This window comes from Pinus tabuliformis, chromosome 6 (assembly GCF_031772625.1).
Source record: "Pinus tabuliformis cultivar Carrire ecotype Pingquan chromosome 6, CPIR1, whole genome shotgun sequence".
NCBI lineage: Eukaryota > Viridiplantae > Streptophyta > Pinopsida > Pinales > Pinaceae > Pinus > Pinus tabuliformis.
The window spans coordinates 1,858,175,135-1,858,198,293 of record NC_142292.1 but is presented as its reverse complement, the minus strand read 5'-3'; the positions used below and the strand labels follow the sequence as shown (position 1 = coordinate 1,858,198,293).

Genomic DNA, 23,159 nt, shown 5'->3' with positions numbered 1-23,159 from the left:
CCTTTTCTTTTAGGGAGTCCGAAAAGGATCAAAAAGTGACTACTCTGGAGAGCTAGGCAAAAGGGTTAACCAAACAAATCCGTAAAACTGCATATACACCTTGGCAGTCATATGAAAACCAAGGACTTTCCATACAGTAGTCAATCTTCCCGAATGCTGTTTTAGGTGCGTTATGGCTTGTAAGGCGGCAGACACGGCTTCCTATGGATAAAGGATGATAACCTAGTGGGGTCTCCCCATATACTCGACGATACGTGGGAGCTCAAATCCGTGCTAGACCACTATTGTGTCACGGAAGGAGGAATCACCCAACCTTAAGTGAAACAAAAGTGACTAGGTTTAACGATGCCGGAGCACGTCTCTAGCCTAGACCTCTAAACAATGTGTGTTATGTTCCAATGCGTTTTTAGGTTCATTCAGTTCATTTTAAGGTTGATCTTGTATTAGGTTTCAGTTTTCAGGCCTTACCGTATGTAATCTCTCAAAATTGTGTAAATGCAAACTATATGCCAAAATATGTCATTTCATTCGATGAATGCTAGTTACGAGAGGGTTTGAGGGCTTTCACGAAAACGAAATGATCACAAAACAACAAATAACTTCCCTAATGCAGCTAATGCAAATTCACAAACTTTTCTTCAAGATCACTAATCACTAATCAAAATGAAAAGCTTCTAGTTCTCATTAACTAATACAAAGCAAAAGAGATTTTTTTTTTTTTGTTGATGGCAAAGTGCATTAAACAAACTTTGAGAAATGATAACAAACAAATGTGAAAAACCGGTTGACCCCAAACAATTGTGATCTGTGTTTGGGTAGTGAAAAGAAATTGAAACAATGTCAAGATTGGTTCAACAATGATCACTTAAACAACCAAGCAAAAGCAAGCAAAGAGGAAGGCTTCACCAAACCAATAGCAAGCAGTAAACGAAACTTTTCAAACCAGTAACCAAGCAAAGCTGATCCAACAAACTTGGAATAATAAAACTAGGTCACAAAGCAAAAAGGCAAGATTCGCTCAACAAAACTCACAAGAGAGTGCTTCAACCTCCAGACAGTGAAGAACAAGTCATAAACCAAGTGAGAACAGCAGGGGATAGCAAGACCAACAGGTTCAGGAGGCAGAATTGAAGAAATTCAATTCTACAGGAATCAGCGCAGGTGGTACACAACAACAATGCGCTGATAAAGAACTACGTGTAGCAACAATGCGATGTCAACGCGGAAGTACACGCCTTACCCGCGATGGTCGATTAACAGAACCGTCGCGACTGTTAGGTGTATTAACACGATGAACAATAGATCATAGAAAGGGGTACGCGATGACAACGCGACTATTTAATTATAAACTGCGATGACGTTCAAAAACAGCCAACAATCAAGCCAAAAACTCCCAAACCGAGACAGTCAATCTTTAAACAAACAAGGCATCTCCCAGACCGAACCAGGAAACCAAAAAACAGAGAACTAATCCCCAAATTTTGAAAAGAGACCAAAAACAAAAACTCAAGGAAAGAATGAACAAAAGGGACAAAGGCCAGCTCCAAGCTGTTCAGTTCGTAAACCAAACTGGAGATTGACTGAAGTGGCATTGATCTACTTCGCTAATGCAGGGCAATAGCATTTCAAAGGCTACCTGGCTATGCTTCAGGCTCCGTCTAAAGTTTACAAATCAAACAACAAGGTAAACTCCCCAGCGGAGTCGCCAAATTGTTGTGGAGGTAAATCCCCTCTGCGGACAGAGGCGATCCCTACTAGCCCAAATAGGGTCTAGCAACAATCAAACAACGCTAACACGCAGGTTCCTAATTGCAAATTAAAGACCGATGATGAGGGCCTACCTGGATTCCAATGCTACTACTTGTAGAAGAGTTGTCGCTCTCGTTCCTTTGCTCCGGCTGGTCACAATCCCCACGATCCTCGTGAACAGACACCTGCACATGCAAAGAACGATACAAACACAAGCATAAAATCCAATAGATGCAACTATATATCAGTCAGAAAGGATATAACTCAATCACCATTATAAAGACAATAAGAGTGGAACCATAATGATAGTCGTCTATTATTGATAAACAAAGAAGAATACAACCATAGTTCTGACGTCAAATCCTTCTCAAGAGGGTCCAACCAGCAAGTTCCTCAAGCATTCACCCTTGAAGATAGATCTCCCAAGACAAAACTCTCTCACTCACAAGTTTACACAAGATCAAAACACTTCACAACCTTCCTTAAGCTCTCTAACAATCCCACACTTGTCACACCAGCTACCTATCAAGCTCACAACACTATCAGCAACACTCCAAACACTAAGAATTCCAAAACTAGCAGCTCATAGCAATGGTGGAGGCTTAAATAGGAGGAGTCTCCATGAATGGTGGGAAGATGAGCTTATCTCCAAGGAAGGTGGCTCAAATGACGAAACAGACATGCCAGAGAAGGGAGGGCAACATATACAAGGCCAACAACCAGGTCTGGAATCATCTGGAAGGCCGGCTATTAGAACAAACTCACCCAGATTGGATCATCGCGGGTACATAACTGTACTGGAGAGCTGACATCGCTACTGCATAACAGAGAAAGTCATGTCATCGCGAGAAAATATAAGCAACAGTCGCGCTGTCTATGAAATCCGACCATCGCGGGAATCACGTGTACTTCTGCGATGGCAACGCGTTCGGTCTGTTTTGGAGCGCTCATCAGCGCATTTATTTTTACAACAGTCGCGATGATGCAGAAACTTTGGCAAAATGGGTCATTTGGCAACATTAGAGAGCATGAGCATGAATGATTTGGACTCATGACACAGTAGGAATACTGGGATGAAGGCAGTGACAAATTACTGTGTAACAGATGCCCCCTAAAGCATAAAGCCTGAGAGAGTGGGAGGGGTGAAATGCTTTACGAAACTGACTGAACTGGAACACCACCGGGAAGAACCTGCACGCAAGCACAACTGATATCTCTAATAATCAATTGCATGTAGTCTAGGCATGGGCGCAGCCATCCAAAAGACATACGAAAGAGGTCTGTGGTATGGACGCAGCCACCCAACTAATGAGACCATGATGATAATAAAGGTATGGTCGCAGCGATCCATGAAGACTCAGGTATGGGCGCAGCCATCCATCAATGAGTCATGTAATGATCATACTAATCCACAAAATCGCAACCTGGATCTCAACAGACAAAATCCAGGGTCTTGCACTCCATCTCGACCCGAACAAAGTACAAGTCCAAGCATGCGAATATAGGAGTTGGAGTCGAACATGCGAGAACATCGTCTGATTACCAGTCAATGATGAAAACTGTTAACAGACGCGAGAGGTACCACCAATAATGACAATGGTCCTCAAGGTACTATAGGTACAATCTACGGCGTGCGAATCAGTGAGCTAGCGTCGAACACCCGCAGAATCATTCGATCGGAGGCTAATGATGAAAACCTCACGTCGAACATGAAGAACCTGCCATTAAGGCATGTAGGCTCCAAGGCACTTGAAGGGAGTCTCTAGGTCAACTTCCTGGATAATGAGCTGAAGTCGACAAGAAGTGACCTTGATCGAAGGTGGGCCATAATGTTTCCCACATCATCGACACGAGACAAAGAAGGATAAGATATTTTGTGTGAGGTATCAGAGGGAGGTTGAGTATTCTGTAGAGGTCAACTTCTCTTGAACATATCGGCGGCACGACAGTGGACTTGGCAGTATTTGACATTAAATGATCAAGGGTCATGGTGACAAGGTAATGAGCAGATGAGAGGTCAAACAAGATAACCCAAACCCACGGAGGCAAGTGTAAAAACAAGATGAGATGTTCCCACCCAGACACGAACGTAGACAAGTGCCATGTTCAAGAGCGACATACTGCTGACACGACAATGATTGTGGTTCCATTTTCCCCACCATTGCTGGCGAGCACCCCGGTTATTTTTTGATGACAAGCTTGACGGGGATAGCATATGCTTGAAAGGCGTCATTTCGACAGAATCCAATGTCATTAAGTTTTAACGAATCTGACAAAGGAAGAACTCGGCGTCTTTTCATGTTTAGAGAGTTTGAAAAGACAGCAGAAAAGGAAACTCCAGGGGGGTCCTTTTTCGTAAAGTTGTGTCTCTCGAGCTCGAAAAAGTATAAAACAATGCTCAAAAGAACCACCTGACCATTACGATTGAGGAGTACTTTTCATGAGTAGTGATTTCGACCTGAAAAAGTAAAAAAGCGATTGAAACCACGTCGCTTCGTAACCGGTAACGAGCTTGAAATGACAAAAACCCGGCAATCTTTTCGTTTTTAAACGGTCGGGAAAGAGCTTAACGCAGACCTCCATTTTTATTCTCTTTTACGAGTCAAAAAGGGAAAAATACTCGGCAATCTTTTCATCTTTTACGAGTCAGAAAAGAGCTTAAAGGAGACTCGTCCTAGAGGAACGAGTGGTATAAAGGGTAGCAACTGGTTCTAGCAATGGTGGAACTGCTCAAAACATGTAAAGGTTAAGAGGCTGGCTAATAAAACCACTCATCATTGCGGTTCCTGAGGAAAGGAAAAACAACCAAGTGAGAGCATATGATCGGCCAAAGAGATGGTAGCAATGGAATGAAACAACCGAGGCTCATCTAGCAGAATTTAGCGGATAAAGCGGCAATCACAAGATGTAAATCGGGTATGGGTTCATTTTTACACAAGCTTGAACCATGGAGAACTCTGCTTGGATTCAGTTTCATGTTTACACAAGCTTGAAACGAAAAACTATGCTTGTTATAAGTTTGCATGCCCCCAGCATAATGACACAAATCGAGGTGCATACTGTGTCATGAGTCCAAATCATTCATGCTCATGCTCTCTGATGTTGCCAAATGACCCATTTTTCCAAAGTTTCTGCATCATCAGAGAGCATGAGCATGAATGATTTGGACTCATGACATAGTAGGAAGACTGGGATGAAGGCAGTGACAAATTACTGTGTAACACTTCTACTAAGACTATCTTGAAGAATACTTGGACAATATTGTAATGCGCATTGGCTTCTCCACTGCACAGAGCTAGTTCATCTCTTTAGAGGAGCAAACAAATGTGGTTGTAATGTTCCACTAATGGGGCTAGCAGGTTTACATGGTGTATTGTATGATGTCGACTTACACTTCTTTATATACTAAAAGTTAACACATTTTCATGCATATGTTGTTAATTGTAGTTGGACTGCTCCGGTTGCCTTAATGATATATGATGTTTAACTTACGTACTTGTATATGAACTGATCTGTATGCAATTATATGAATCTTGTTGTTAATGTGTTGCATATGTCATTAATGTTGTCACCGTCCGTGTCGATTACTCTGTCGGACATTAGACATACCTTTCTCTGAACCTTGTTATATCAACCGTCACACTCATCTCAGACTGATCTGTGAGTGTTGTTTATGTTATCTTACCTTGTATGTTGTGACTATCACATCCGTGTCGACTACTCTGTCAGAAGCTGTGCATGTCCTTTGTGTTGTGTGTTCCTAACCGAGTTGGGACTGATCCCTTTCAACCTGGAACTCACCTTCACCTTCCTCTCCCTTTGAAGTGTTGGAACCTCTCATACTCATTCCTTGACTCACTACATCAGTCACACCCTTGATACTGATAGAGTTATCTTACTTGCCTCTATGCGAGATCGCAGTCAAGGCATTACCTTACGACCTACTGCTGGGATTCCTACACCAAACAGTCTGAGGTCTAATTGGGACTTCTTACCAGGGAGATCTCCTTGACATTTTGGCAGGTCTAGCACCGTCAACATTTCTGGTGCTAAAAGGAGGGCCTAATGACAAGAAGTGTCCTCTCATCCAATTTTGAACCTTTGCATATCCTTCATGGAGTCTTTCATTCTTCTTCCCCCGAGGTGTTTTTCAAATCGTGAAGATGCCTCCGTCTCGGGGAAGCTTTTCAATCTCTTGTCCACTCACACATATGATGGTGAAGGCGAAGTGGCTTGGCCTGAGCACTTACATAACTTCCTTTCCATGATTTATCAAGAAGATGAGTTTACTGATGAACAGGTTAGTCTGTTGCTTGTATTCACACTTCGCAAATCTCCATTTTGTTGGGTGCTCAGCCTACTAGCTGACACTATGCACTCATGCGAGCAATTCTATGATCTTATTGAAGACTCATTCTATCATTTTGATCTAGAACATCTTGAGTGGAAACTATTACAGCAATGGAGGGCTCCGCCTAAATCCCTTATTGATTTTTGGCAGCGCTTTCGTGACATGCAGTTTCAAGATCCAAGGAGCCAAGTGAAGTTCTCTTATCTTTGGGACCAGTTCGAGTACTATCTTAAGAAATCTACCCATCCCAAGAGGAAGCTTGATGTCAAGCCTCACTCAACCTTCTTCGTTGATGGAACTGTGCAATCCCATGTGGGAGCAGGCACTGTCTCAATGAATTTTCCACCTCCCTCTCATTCAAGAGTTCCACCATCGCCCAGTGATGCTGAGGATCATGTTCGCACATTTGTTCATCCTTCACAGCCTCCCAATATCACTCCACTCAATTTTTGAGCAGAGTTGGTTTTGAGTCCTTCGAGTTCCCATATGCATTCTTTTCTTCGACCTCCATCTTTGCACTCAGGTGTTCCTCCAGATGATGTTGTCTTGTGTTCATCCATTCTGAACTCTTCACTTGTTGTGAACAAGGAACAACCCACTGAAGCAGTTGGTGTTGCACAACCAACATGTGCTGTCATTCATGAAGAGTATGAGTGGGAGATTGAACGTCAACACTCTGCGAAGGATGACTCCCTTCCATCTGAGCCCTCTCCATTCTTTCCTAGCTTCTTTGGTGAACCTTCCATCCATGATTTTGCATGTGTGACTTCATCCACGAATGCACCCATTGTTGATCACTCGCAGGACTCACCAGATGCTAGTCCATCATTCGACAACGGAGAGGATAATTTATTCATTGAAGATCCACTTGATCCTTCATCTGTCTTTTCTGAAAACACAGAGGATGAGTTCGTTCACTTTTCATATACCCCTCTGTTTGATTCATCTGATCATGGGGATGCCGAAGAATTCTTTGATTTTTCTGATCGTGGCAGCGGGGTCAATTTTATTCCATTTTTTATCACAACCATGAATCTATCATAGTTGATCTTTCAAATCCACCAGTTTATGATGATCTACCTGATGATGAAGTTGAGACACCTAAGACTATCGAGTAACTTCAGCCCGAGCTGATGGTTATGTGAGGTCCTCGCTCTCTTGGGGTTAGTCTCACTTCTGATCATGAAATTGTTCAAACACCCAAGGCTCCTCATCACTCATTTGTATGCATTGAAGATCCATATCACACATAGATCACACTTCCTCCACTCGAACTGCACAATCCCATTGCTCATGCATTGGAGGAATCTTACATTGCAAGCACTCCATCATGACACAAGTTATCTTTGTTTCTCTCGTTTGCTTGCATGTCATAGTCAAGAGTGTGCTTATGCTTCAAAGTTGCTTATAGTGTCACCCAGCACCATGATAAGTCCACGGACTGTCCATCATGCACATGCACTCACTTATGTCCCGTGGGCACTTTGAAACATGAAGTGTGGCTGTTTTCACTATCATATCTTTCTTGTATGCTGGTCCGCACAACTAGGTTACTCGCAAACCAATCCTTCACCTACATGGGTCTACCAATGCGTCGGTGGCTGCATTGGAAGTATCACTTCACGTGATTAGGCCCATGCACCGTTAGTGCAGGATTAGGAGTAGTGTTTGCTTTCAGTTGTCTGCCTGCATGCTTGTTTTCTTTCATGCTTTGTTTTCTTGTTTGTTTGTTTCCTTGTTTGTTTCCTTGCTTTGCTCTCATTTTTGGTTATGCTTTCGCCTGGCTTTGTTGTTAGTTAGTTCGTTTGTTTCGTTCATAGGTTCATTTGCATGAAACCATGTGTGACTCATGAAACGAGCTGGGTAAAGTACAAGAGGGTTTGTACAACTATCACTACTTGGTTATCTGTCATCTTGCCTATGTATGATGAACTTGTTACTCTTAGTCCATGATACATCAAAGGAAAATACGTACTCTTCAAAGTGAACCTTGGTGTAAACACAACGCTTGTGCGCTAACTAGTGTCACCTTCTCTAGTTGATTGTTTTTGGGTTAACCCTTATCAGCTCAATCAAGTAGAGTAAGGTGAAGGGGAAAACCTTAACAGGCACGTCAAAGATACATTAAACTAATTCTCTACTGGAACAACCTCTTCTGCTCTCAATAATTCAAGATCCCTCTTCCGCCTCTGAAATGAATAAGTGCTATGCACAGTGAAAATGAAAATGAAAAAAAAAATGTCAAAAAATTCAAAATAAAAAATGAATAAGGTGAAAGAAGAGAAAGGCTTCCTGCGCAAGGAGGTGATGCAAGTAACTCCGCTGGGGTACTAACCAGGCTCGTTGGTAGCGGAGTCATGCTTGTATTCCTATGCGACTCCACTGGGGTACTGTCCAGACCTGCTGGCAGTGGAGCAACACCAGAGATGAAACTAAGACTCTGACAGCTATACTACTTGTGCACCTATATACCTCTCAACCCAAATCAAAACAACTTTGTTGCCTTGGCTTGGAATGTGTGTCAATCGACCAAGATTCTGGCAGATGCTACATCTTATAATCAAGCTAGTGTGAAGCCAAGATGAGCTGAGAGCTGAACAATACTTTCGAAGGTATTAGACTTGATTTTCACGAACAAGGTCCATTCAGAGAGTTGCAGTTCTACCAGTGTGTCACCAAGTGTTATAGTGGCTACAACCACCCTCTAAAATTTTGTCTTAGACTTTTTTGGAGACTCCCTACCAACCTTCACAACAACTTTCCTTGCTTCATCAAGTCCTCAAGCTTTAGTGTCTTTGTTGCGTAAAGGCAACCTGCCGATCACAGTTTGATCTTTTCCCTTCATAGGCTGCACACCAGGACTTGGTCTAGTTGCAGGCTGAGCAGCTTCCCCTTGAAATTTGTGCATTTCTGCAACGAAGCCAACCTTTCCTCCAGAAATTGCACAATCATCTTTGACAACCTGTTGGGCTCCAAGATTGCACAATCCTGCTAGCCAACCCTCCTAGAGGAATTGCGCAATTTTTCCCAGCAACAAGTTGTTCAACCTAGGATATGTGCAAATTTGGGAAGCAGACAGCTGCTCAGCCCAAAAATTGCACAAATCTCCTAGGCAACGAGCACAGCTCCCAGCCAAAAATGCACATTTTTCTCCAGCAATCAAGCAGTCTCATGCATGTGCAACTGAGTTGACCGGTTCCCTCTGGGATTGAGAAAAACAAACTTGCATGCTTGGGTTGTCTCACCCAAGGTAGCATGCAAAGGAATCCCTTGTTTTAGGGATCTATGTTTAGCAATTGGAGGTTACATGCAAGGATCATTTCAAAAACCTCCCACCAAGTGTCTCTTCCCCTAGATTTGTGGCATGTGCATCGCAACCTCGATGTTATTAATACTCATCAACCAGATGCTACAAAGATCATTCCTCACATCAACCTTGTAGCTCTGACATTCCACATCACATCTAGGAGTAGTCGGCACAGTCAACTCAGTTGTTTTGGGGTAAGCTCGCTTACCATTCCTTGTGTTGAATTTCTATCGCTTTTTATGTTTTCAATTGTGGAAGTATTGTTTGCTTGATTTCTTTGAATGATTGTTTTCATTTACATGTATACTAGCTTGTCCTAGATCTATTTCAGTTTTTGCTGCTATCTCACTGTTGTCGCATGCATGAAACTGTTTTTCACAGACGTTCGCCCAACCGACGAACTACCTCACCCACATGCATGTTGATCTTCTTGTTGAATATTTCATTCATGTTTTTCATGCATTGTTAATCACTTATGTTATCACTTCGTGTCTCCATGCATTCATTGACTTACTTACTTTCAGTTTCCCATCGGTGAGTCAGACCAACCTTGGCCCGAGCTCTACTTTCACCAAGGCTACATTCTGCAATCTGGGAAAGGAAGGCTCACCTTCCTCTCCAGATTTGCACATTCCTACCCAAAACTGGCCTCCAAGACTATTTTGTGAATTTCTGGAGGACAGTGGCTGCTTGGGCAAAGAAATTGCACAATATGTCCCTAGGCCAGCAGTCCTTCCCAGCTGGAATTGTGCAATGCGCAATCCGAGTAGTAAGCAGCTAGACTAGACTGTGCATTGCACATTTCCAATAGTCAATCAGTCTCTCAGCAGCCTGGACTATGCCTTATGAAGTCTTGGCAGTCGGTCTCCCGACCTCCTTGCCTTAATTGTGCAACCTTCATGATCATTCACCTAGATATGTTGCAAGTTAGTTCTCATGTTCATTTTGGTTTTCAACTGATAGATTGCTTGCTATGAGTGTTGCCATGTCTCCAGGTATCGCAAGTGTTCATCTACCTCTCAGCAGTAAAGGTACAGTGGCTTCCAGGAGAGCAGAGACGAAGACACTGTTCAGAGCATGCTTGGGGATGCAATCGATCAAGTGTCTATGATATTTCCTACTCGCGAAGACATCAAGTTGTTCGTGGAAAAGGACATCAAACAGTAGAATCACAATGAGCATCACCATGAACAACAACATAGCGAATGCAGCGAACACAATGAATGCAAGAGGAAGGTTGTTGACAACATAGAGGCAGAGCAAATTTGCAAGATCAAGCAGATCCATTGATAACGAAAGCAACTTTGGATACTCCGGTTATGAAGTGACGACGCAACATGAAGATCATGCAAAAGCAGAATATGGAACAAAGAAGGAGTTACATGTGCTAAAGCAGCAACTCAGGAAGAAAATGAAGTTTCACAGACATTCCAATGGTTTGTAGCAGGAATAGGAACAACAGTGGTTGCAACATGCACTCACGAATGAAACTGTGCCAGTACAAGTTAAGGATCCATCCCAGGAGCTGACACAGAGAAAACATGGTGAGAACTATTGTTGATCACATTTAAGGGATCCAACAACATACATGTCATTGAGTGCACACATGCAATCCAACCTCAACACACTCACCAATGCAAAGACAAGAAGCAAGTCCAACTGGGCCTAAACAGATACTTCAGAAAGTTGATGCGCATGACCACTAGCCCACACTTGAAGATCAACAAGGACACTATGCATCAGTGTGTTTCTGCTTCAACTGTACCCAAGAAGACCATGTGCATGTTAATAGATGAGTTGGATGAAGGAGCCGAACCCATGCACTGGTTGCAACAGAGGCAAGAGTTCGCTTCAGCAAGATGTCACCATGAGATGCATGCACGCCATCACGGACGACCAAGCTTGGCCTCACCTCACTACCTTCACCATCACAAGCATGTCAAAGAGTTGGTCTCACCATAGTGTACCGTGTGTCAGTGATGTATTGCTTGGCTTTCTCAAACCATTTTGTCTCACATGAGTACATGTGCATTGTAACGTTGAGTCATGTCAAGTGTAAGTCAAGTGTCAATAGTTGGACATAACAGTCATAGAGTAGGTGAAGAGTCATGAGGGTGGTTGAACTGTCATAAAGGGGAATGTCAAGGGTCACCCACTCTTTTCTATAAATAGTCCCTCATAACTCATTGTATAGGCTTTTGGTCAGCCAAGCTTCTAGTAAGACTATCTTGAAGAAGGCCTGGAAAATATTGTAATGTGCCTTGGCTTCTCCACTGCATAGAGCTAGTTCATCTCTTTGGAGGAGCTAGCAGATGTGACTGTAATGTTCCACTGATGGGGCTAGTAGGCTTACATGGTGTATTGTGTGATTGTGACTTACACATCTTTATATAATAAAAGCCAGCACATTTTCATGCATATGTTGTTATTGTAGTTGGACTGCTCTGGTTGCCTTAATGATATATGTTGTTTAACTTACGTACTTGTATATGAAGTGATTTGTATGCAATTATATGAATCTTGTTTTTAATGTGTTGCATGTGTTGTTAATGCTGTCACCGTCCGTGTTGACTTCTATGCCGGACATCAGACAGACCTTTCTCTGAACCTTGTTATATCAACTGTCACACTCATCTCAGACTGATCTGTGAGTGTTTTTCGTGTTATATTACCTTGTATGTTGTGACTACCACATTCGTGTCAACTGCTTTGCCGGAAGTTGTGCATGTCCTTTATGTTGTGTGTTCCTAGCTGAGTTGGGATTGATCCCTTTCAACCTAGAACTCACCTTCACCTTCCTCTCCCTTTGAAGTGTTGGAACCTCTCAGACTCATTCCTTGACTCATTGCATCAATCACACCCTTGGCACTGATAGATTTATCTTACTTGCCTATATACGACATCGCAATCAAGGCATTACCTTACGACCCATTGGTAGGACTCCTACACCAAATGATCTAATGTCTAATTGGGATTTCTTATCGGGGAGATCCCCTTGACATGTTGACGGGTCCAGCACTGTCAACACCTGGTTAACACATATTCAAATAGGAACTTCACTGCTATTGCCCCTGTACAGTCCTTCACGAGTTGTGCCTCTGCCCATTTGGTCAAATACTCAGTCGCGGTGATGATATATCGTGCACTCGTCTTCTTTCCGGGAGGCTGAATCGACCTTACAAAATAAATCGCCCATTTCTCAAATCGCTGCAATGACATCTGTGGATTCAAAGGAAAATCATCCCTCTGTGGTGGCCTGCCATTTATCTAACATGCATTGCATCCCTACAATATGCTGTGGAATCCTTATGTAGTGTTGGCCACCACAATCCAGCGCGTAAAATATTCTGTGTTGTTTCTTTTCCTGCATAATGGCCTCCTGTGACTCCTCCATGAGCTTTAATGAGGATACTATTTCATTCAAACTCAGGCACATAACGTCGTAGTATTTCATCCGATCCCATTTTATACAAATGGCCTACGATGAGAGAAACGTCTGCCACGCGCACCACCAATTCCTTCTTTTGTTGACTAGTTTACCCTTCTAGAGCCATTCCTATAGTCAAGAAGTGTATAATGTTTGCAAAGTTATTGTCTGTGACGCGCACCGCAAAGATTTGCACGTCAGTCAACCCTTCCTCTAAATTGGTAGGCTCCTCTCCTGTATCAATGCCCGATATATGATCTGGCTCTGCATTCAAGTGTATGGGCTTCACAATTATGTCGAAATCGTACTCCTAAAACAACAGCAGCCATCTGCATATCCCCCCCCCCCCCCCCCCCCCCCCAACACAGGATTGTTGACTAGGTATTTTAATACAAAATGGTTTGTATACATCTTAAAGTGGCCACCTAGCAAGTAGTGTCTGAACTTCTGGAGAGCATACATCATAGCCAATCCTTCATGCTCTATCATTGAATAGTTCTTTTAAGCCTTAGATAAATTCCTGTTTGCAAATGCTATAGGGTTATCCAACTCTCCCTCACTGGCCTATGTCAACACTTCTCCCAGCGCAATGCATGACGCATCCACATGCACGTGAAATTCCTTCTTCCAATCTGGGAAGACTAGGATCAACGTGGTGAGCATTTTCTCCTTTAAAATATCCAGACTTCATTGACATTCTTCATCCCAACATAATGGACTATCCTTCTTTAGCATCTTTTCCATCGGCGCAGTAATCTGGGCATAACTCTTGACGAACTTTCTATAGTAGCCAATATGACCCAACATTGCACGTAGATGTTTAACACTTCGTGGCACCTCCAAATTGATTATAATTGTGATCTTAGCAGGGTCCACCATTAATCCTTGTCTACATACCACATGACCTAGCAAGATTCTGAAAGGAACCCATAACAAACATTTCTTCAAGTTGAGCGCGATCTAATAGTTCCGGCATGTATCCATTATCAAGTGTAAACTAGCCACATGGCGCTTTACCAACCCAAACACCGTCTAATCATCAAAGTATACCTGCAAAAACTTGTGAATGAATTCCTTGAATGTCGCAATGTCTACGTGCGAAAAGATCGTCGGCGCATTCTTAGGCCCAAAAGGCATTACAGTATACTGAAAGCATCCCCATTCAGTCATGAAGGTCATTTTACTTCTATCTTCAGGCATGATCTTGATCTGATGATACCCAAAGAACCCACCCGTGAATGAATATGCTTCTTGTCCTCCTACATTATCCAGTACTTCATCCGTGAATGGTGTTGGAAAAGGATCATGCATGCAAGCATCGTTCAGCTTCCTGAGATCTACGCATATCCTTATTTCATCCTTCTTCTTCTTTTCCTGAACTACCATTGGGCTCACCCAATCAGATTCCTCTACCAGTTCAATAATACTTGCTGCAAGCATTTTATCCAACTCTAAGCGGACCTTTTCTTTATACTTCAGATTGAGGCGATAAGGCCTTTGCTTGATCGGCTTTGCGTCCGGCTTTAACGTAATTTTCATAACACCCAAGTCCCCTATTATTCCTCTCAAGTTTGAAAACCTCGTAGGGAACAAATCCCGATACTCGCAGAGCAACTCAGCGACCTTATCTATTATGGAATCATCCCAGTAGTCCCCAATATTTGCAAATTTTCACTCTGCATCTGTGGCAATGTTCACCTATCTAGTCTTTAGTGGCGCAGTGATATCTAGATTCTCTATTTGTGGTCCCTCAACTTCGCGGTGACCTTCTGTCTCTGGGATATTAATGTTTCTTGGATACTCATCTTCTTCTTCAGCGGTCACATTGTAGCACTCCAGCACATGGCGTAGCTGGGTGGCCCAATTTGGTTGAATCAAATCTAAAGGATCCTACAGTATTCTGAAGATCGTTGCCTTGACCTCCTGCAATGCCTCATCTTTCAAATCCATCCTCAAAGATGAATGTCATCAAGAATCCCTGTCGCAAAACGTCCCATTCTTCAGTGCCATGGCGGACCTCTGTTTCCAAGTACCAATTCATTGGTATCACATCCAAAGTATGACAAAACAAATGCACCTACTCAGGTTATGGCTCTGCTCCATAAACTTCAGTCCATTTTGCCAAGTGATCGCGTGGATCATTCCTTCCATCATATTTCTCTGTTAAGCAAACTTTTGGATGACCAAAGCACACCCTCATCACTTTTTTGTACTTGTGCCAGTCCTCAAAATTGTCTTTGTGTGTACCCCACCATCTTTCGGGTGTAGCATGTAGTGCCAAATCCAAGGCTTGGAGGTGATGTTTCTCTAGTACTTCCCTTTCAAATGCATCCAAAAATTTATATACGTCAGTTAACCCGTCATAATCAAGTAGACTCCTTACCTCCGACGATACACATCGCAGTGATTTAGTCATCATGTTACAACGCATCATAGACACTTCATGCAATCAATTCTGCCAGTGTTCCAACTCCTCATCTGTATCTGATGTGCAGGAACTTACACAGTCCCATGCAATACATCCATCAGTTTTTGGATTCACCCAATATTGATCTCGCATCGTTATCTTATAAATGTGGTCCAAATCATCGTCACTTTCATAATCACAGACCAGTTCAGTATAGCGTGGTCCTTTAGCAGGGTCCAAAGGTACTACTACGTGGAGAAATTTCATTTAAAATGGCATCGTCCGCTTCTTCAAATTGATCATCCCATTCATGTCAATGGCCCAATCAATCCCAAGGAGTGCGGGGTAAGGATTGTTGTCATCCACAATCTCTATTACTTCAAAATCAGCTTACGCGCTCGCATCTTCAATATCTACTGTCACTCCCTGCAATATTCCCATGGGGATAATCTTTTGTTGATTAGCCATCCTCAATTGAATCAGAGACCACTGTAGTGCGGGTCTCCCCATTCTCTCCCACATATGTTTAGGTAATATGTTCGCATATGACCCTAGATCTAGAATAACTTGATACATTTCATATTCTCCTATCTACGTAGTGAGCCTCATCTCACACCCTGTTATTGCCTTATGCTTACCAGTTTTCCTGATTATGCGCAGTCCCTCGGAAGCATTTTCTTTTCCGAAACACTTATTTATCAACTCATATAATCCTTTTACGGCCTTGCTATCGCGCAACAACTTCATACAGGTCTCCAAGAAGGTAGTAAGCATAGAGGGGTCCATTTCTTTAGATAGCTTATCCTGACTTTTTGAGGTAGAAGCCTCAATGAAGATTTTCTTTGCTTCCATGAATTTCTCCTTCACGAGATCCAAATCAAACTCAACCTCCTTTTTTTGGAGCTTTACGAACCCAGTCACTTTCTTCAGGCTTCTTTCCTTTATCTTCGCCAGTCATCATTCCACTTCCCAACATAATATTCACATTAGGATCTTCTTCATGGGGTTCAACCCTCATCATCTCCAGGTTCTAGATAGGTTATTGAGTCTGTGTCCCCTTTTCCCACATCTTAGCTATTAATACAGGGCAGTCTTCGACGCATCGTCAAACTGTGTACAATATTTTCACGATAGTCGTGCCGGTTTGTACATTCTCACACATAATTTCCTGGCACTCCACAATTGTAACAAATAACTTGGCCCTGACCTCTACTAGGTCCTCCTCCACCTCAACCTTGTTGGTGTCCCTGATATACTCCTTGCGCTCCTCCAGTGCCTTGATCTGGGGGCCGTGTTTCTGCCTGCACTCGATATGCGGGCATTTTATCCATCATTAGATCATAACTACGACAATTACGCTCATCATAACCCACAGATTTATAGAATTTGCAAAAGAGTTTTTTCAGTGTCAGTACAAATTTTTGCAGTAAGTGACAATTGTCTGTCACATGTTTTCCAGCTACTAAACAGATAGCGGACCACAGCACGGGTCTTGTACTTGGCCCCGCTTGAGCTTCTGGCCTCAAAGGCATCAGCCCTCCCCCTACAACATAATTCGTGATGACTAGGCAGTGATCTTTGTCACATCCCTGACTTTTTCATTTCAGGAGCCAAACTTCTTTACACACCTCTGGCCGAGCCACCCTATCCTTCTTCAGACTTTGGAACTCTAGGAAAAGATTCTACAACTCCACATGAATCTGCTGAACTCCCAAAGCAGCATCTTGAATCGGCATTTCATGCAATCTGATCACAAGGGCTTCCACCTGGGTCCCAATCTTTTGTTGTGATAGCACAACCCTTAGATGAGGCAAGAGCGAAGCTATAAACCATTCGCGGTGTTGCCCATCCGTAAGATTCATATTAGCTTCACAGATTTGGCACTTCAATCTTTGATCCATCTCCCAAGGCGTTTCACTAGGCCTCATCATAATTTACCTTAATCCAATGACCGATTGCGCTTCAGACATGGGCCTAGTGAATTCCCTATTTAGCACGGTCTGAATATCTACTAACGAAGCCATCGGGTTATTGATGCAATACTTAATGTACCATGTTAGCATGCGATCCTATAAAACAGTAACCAACGTTGCTTTCTTCATCTAATCATGTATAATATTCTGGACTTGCCATACAGCCTTCACTATCAACCAAAATAAATAAATTTAATAAGTAGGTAATAAAGCACTCAAAAAATAAATAGTATAAATATACCCAAACCAGACATGGTGGAAAAGGCATGAGAGACTTTCCTGTAGTCTCTCATTCTCATGAATTTCCTTTTTTTTTTTTTAAATAATTTTTATGATACGTATAAATACATAAGCAATTTATCTCAAGATAGTGCGTCTATCTTGAACAAACTTGGTTGAGATACATTCTCAACAAAACACTAATCTAGGATAACTAGTTGGAGAGAATCTCTCATCCTAACTAAACTCCCTAGTTTGAGGAACTAACTCCTAATTCTCAAGATTTGATTTATTTAATTATAATTTTGGATTTATAATTGTTTTATTATGAGAGTGAGGTTAACATTCCCCCCTTCAATGATAAATCCAAAATAAGAACAAGGAACCCTCTTCCAAGTTCTCAAGTTGATCCTCAAGAAACATTTTCCTGAAAAATCACCAAAGCTAGATACTGAAGAAACTGCAATATGAAGAGACCATGAGTTAGCTACATGTCTGATCCATCTCTGTTTGTCACTTGACAACTCCATCACGTGCCAAGCTGCAAAAGGATCCAACTGTCCTTTGCTTGAAATCAACATCCTGTCTCCACTGAAAAAATTTGATGAACGCCCACTGGCATATTTGTTTGTCCACTGACAAAAGTTGATGAATGCCCATTGGCAAATCTACTGATGACGTTGAAAAACAACTCACTGTTGCTTTTGCTGTGTTTGAAAACTACTCACTGCTGACTTTGCTGTCGATCGCCCACTAGTGAATTTGTTGATGCTCACTTGCTGATGAAAATGCCCACTGGTTACTTCGCTGATGTTGTCAAGACTTTCAGTCTAACAACCACTGTCAATTTCATTGACATTTTCCCCCCTTTGTTAGCTGAAAGGAGAGACAATCTTCTTCAAATTATTTCTGAACTCCCCCCCTTCAGGTGTAGGAGTGTTTCACTGGTGTACTCCCTCGTTCAATTGCACGAGAGTACCATCTTCATTTTTACTGTTGGCTGTAATATGTGTGAGTGAATTCAATTGTAAAAGTTATACAATATTATGACCGTGGATGACCATTCCCAGGGATCAATCCATGAATAATTGATCTTCAATCTGGTTGATTATTGTTGTTTGCTGAATTGTGTTGATGAATGCTTTCACTTGCCACAATGGTGACAAGGATGGAGATCAAAACACTGATCTTCCAGATGATCGGTTCTTTGACAATGAAGGCATTTTGGTTTGACTGCAACTTTAGTTTGTTTGTATTTCTGTTTGTCTTCAAATTTCTTAGAACTAGCTGATGTGATTTGTGCAACAAACCCTGCACTGACAAACTTAATGGGCCTTGAATAATATGGGATATGCAATTTGGCGTCATCTTTGACATATCCTAAGCCTCGTCCATTTCTGTTACTTTGGATTTCTTCCCATGGCTTAATGATTAGTTTGGAAGAAAGTTGAACTAGATCAGGGACCACTTTGACACTTAATGTTGGTTGGATCAATGACTTGGAATCATCAGCTGTATTTGTATTGTTCAAAGACTTGGAAGCATCACTCTTCTCTAGCAACTCAGTTCTTTGTAGTTGCGACTCCGGTTGAAGGAACTCAATCATTTCATGTGCATGTTGAAGATGCACTTGAATATCAGCAAGAGTTGTTTTGCTAATGTTCACCATGTCGCCAGCTGATGATAAAATCAAACTGTTAAGAATTTGGGACAGTTGAATGTGTGTCGCCAAGTTAGCTTGTTCACTTTGAATTCAGGCTCGCTTGTATTGTTGCTTATGGCTGATGCTTTAAACACTTGCTAGAGTTTTATAACTTGGTTGCTTGAACTCTTGATTTCACGCTCACTTGATGATGATCGCTTTGCTTGAATGCTTCACTGACACTTTGTGAATGCTTCAATCAACTTCACACTGGCTCATTTGTTGTAGATGTCGTGCTTTGAACTTTCGCACTTGATTTTGACATGCTCGCTTGATTTTCTATGTTTGAATGACACACTCCCTTGATTTATTGCTTATTGCACTTACGTTAAACACTCGCTTGATTTGATGCTCACTTTTAAGAATAAAATACTAGAATTCTCACTCATTTGATGATGATTTCTTGCTAGAACTTGCTTGATTGATTACTAACACTTTGTGCTTTCTTGAATGTACTCACTGAATGTGCTGATTTTAAAAAAGGAAGGGTGTCGAACACTGTCGAAAATGCACCCAAGAGACAAATGACAAGTTCAATCTTGATGACTCAAGTTGAAGACTTACTTGGCTTAATGTATTCACCTTAACAATTCAAATTGAGGTGTCAGTTACAACTGAGACCGGTACAATTCAGTTAAAAAATGTATATCTGCAAGTGATACAAAAAGTGTTGATGATGTTGATGTCGTCTTGGCTTAAATATGCTTGAATTTGTAGGGTCTTTAACTTGATTGCTTTGATTACATGGTGTGAAATGTGCTCACTTGGAAGATCATCTTATCAAGTTGATGATGTGATGCTTTGTGCTTGTTTACTTAAGCTTGATTACAGGAGCTTGATTAAGTGTTCTTATACATAAGCTCGCTTATGTGCATGTAGTTGTTTAAGCATAATACAAAGAGGGTGTTTTGAGAATTTGAATACAAGTCATGCACACTCATTCATTACACACGATGTACCTAAGATCCCCTTATTCAATTTAGGGCAGATCTAGGACACAAGCACCACAAAAATTATGATTTTATTAATTACAGAGTACATCATTCTTCAATGTCACAACTTTGTCGTGGAGACTTCTCAATGAGAATGTCACACTTGCAAACTTTGGAAGCAAATCGTCTTCAAAAATGGATGTTCATGGACTCAATCTCTCTCAAAGTAAAACATTACTTTGGGTTACAACAATAAGTTTTCTCTCAAACAAATTCACTTATCCTTAAGACTCCACAAAATCACTAATTACTCCATTACATAAAAAAATACAAATACTCCGTATCTCTCCAAAAGGTACAAAAAATTTCACTTCTCCCTCCAAAAATAACTTATCACTCTAAATACAAAAATTCACTTATGACTTCAAATATACTACCTCTCCACTAAAAAATCACCTTCTTAAACTCCATTAAGAGCATCAACAAGCAACTCAGCATTGATCCCAAATTAACTATGAATTCTTGTAGTCAATTTACCATAATATCACTAATCCTTGCCATGGGCATCCTCCCATTCATTGCATATGCCCAACAACCATTCCAATTGAAATATCCATGCGATCCTCATGCTACTGAAACAAAATCCTATGCTTTCTACAACACATCTCTCCCAATAAAAAATGACAAAATTAAAAAATATACCTTACTCCAGGTTTAGAGATCAAACCGCATCAAATTGGTGTTCATCGCAATTTCATGCAGCAGGTCCTAGGATCGAGTCCAGGGCACAAAAATATGATGGGTTGTTCTTCGTCAGGTGTGAAGGTAGAATCTGAGATTGATGGGCTTCTAGCAAACGCTGGGTATACTGTAATATCTAGGTCTGCCCGGAGGACCATGGGTTGCAAATGGGGGAACATATAATGCTGGAGAAGACATCGTTATAGGTTTTGTGGATACAGAGATCAATCCCACTCATCCCAGCTTTTGCAACAAGTCTTATCCTCTGCTTCCATATTTCACTAGAAAATGCAACGTTGCTCCTTATTTTCCCATTGGATCCTGTAATGGAAAGATTGTCTCAGCCAGGTACTTTATTGTTGGTGCAAGGGATGCAAGGGACGAGATCCCAATCAATACGTCCAGAGATATTCTTTCTCCTTTTGATGCAACTGGCCATGGCAGGCAAATATTTGTTCCCCTACTTGGCTATTGGATTAAATCTCGTAAATTTTAGTATTTATAGGAAGTTGAGGCATAATAAATTTTGATGGATCAAGCTGGCTATTTTGGCATGGGACTTTCAGTCACACAGCCTCAACTGCCGCTGGAAACTCAGGAGTGAAAGTTATTTCAAATGGATTCAACTACAGTACAACCAACGGCATGGCACCTCGTGCTCGGATCGCTGTGTACAAAGCCATATATCCCGACATAGGAGCTGTGGCAGATGTTGTTGCAGCAATCGATCAAGCCACTCAAAATGGGGTAGACATTCTGTCATTGTCTATCAGACCAAATGCGCCTCCAAAAGGCGTAGTCACTTTTCTTAACGTGTTTGACATTGCACTTCTATTCGCCTAGAGGGAAGGCTTTTTCGTTGTTCAAGAATCTAGTAACAGTGGTCCAGATGCATCATCCATCTTGTCTTTCAATCCCTGGATTATGATTGTACGTGCAAGCCTTATCGACAGAACTTATACAAACACTCTAGCCATGGGAAATGGTGAGACTATCATGATTGCGGCTTACTCACGCCATGGAAGCTCTGCAATATAAAAGATCCATTATGAAACAATAAAGAAAACCTTCGACCTTGAACGCGAGATGACTACCAATATGAAATGCATATCGCCTCACATGCATGACCCAACAAAATAAATCAATCTCTCAGCTTGTAAAATTTATGCAAATTCAAAATGGTGATTATATACATCCACAAGCTTCTCTTCTCATGGCAATGGTGGATACATATAAGTACTTAACAAATTTTCTGACTTGGTGATAGCACAGGTGCTTTCACTCCCCAACAAAAAAACTCCTTTTCCTACACAGACTGCAACAATTCTTCCACCTCAGTTCCGTCAACAGATTTCAATGCCAAACAATGTAATGGATCTCCTGCTTGTGGCCAAACTGGTGTGCATCACGCTTCTCCCAACAAAAGCAACCACACAGAAAATTCAGCCACACTTGTTTCCCAGATTTGGATCTAGCCTCTCATATTTTTGTTTATAGGCTCTGATACCAAATAAATAAATTTAATAAACAAGTAATAAAGCACTTAGAAAATAAATAGTAGAAATATACCCAAACCAGAGATGGTGGAAAAGGCATGAGAGACTTTCTTGTAGTCTCTCATTCTCATGAATTTCCCTTTTTTTTAAATAATGTTTATGATACATATAAATACATGAGCAAGTTGTCTCAAGATAATGCGTCTATCTTGAACAAACTTGGTTGAGATACATTCTCAACAAAACACTAATCTAGGAGAACTAGTTGGAGAGAATCTCTCATCCTAACTAAACTCCCTAGTTTGAGGAACTAACTCCTAATTTTCAAGATTTGATTTATTTAATTATAATTTTGGATTTATAATTTTTTTATTATGAGAGTGAGGCTAACAGGAAACTTCACTGTATTCTCCATATTAAACGGTGGTGGAGGTGGTGGCGGTGTGGATGAAGGTGTATGCTATGGAGGCAAAGATGGAGGTGGTGTGGGTGGATAGGGTATTCGCAAGAACCCTTGTCGTATTAACTGGACAACGCTCTACGAAGAAGCCTGTGCTACTTCGTCATCATCGCTCAGAGGAGGTACAATCAGCAGGCTGTATTCGGGGCCTATTCTTCATTTATCCCTGAAGATCTTTCCACTTTGGGTAGCCCCAAACATCAAGGTAACTGCATAACCCACTTTTCATACAAGAGCATCTTAACCCAAGTATTCAAAGACCTTAAATACTTACCTCGCGGTCCCTTGAAGAAGTGTCGCTCTACTTTGCTATAGATGACCGAGGTATCAACCGCGAATTCTGTCACAAATCCTCCTATGATGCGATCAAACCAGTGATCGACAATGCATGTGAT

The 23,159-nt window shown here is 41.6% G+C and overlaps 1 pseudogene; it reads left to right on the top strand.

The window, feature by feature from the left end:
* The window catches only part of LOC149266495 (DNA replication licensing factor MCM4-like), a 122,656-nt pseudogene extending 101,005 nt beyond the window's left edge, over positions 1-21,651 (top strand).
* The last annotated feature ends 1,508 nt before the right edge of the window (positions 21,652-23,159 follow it).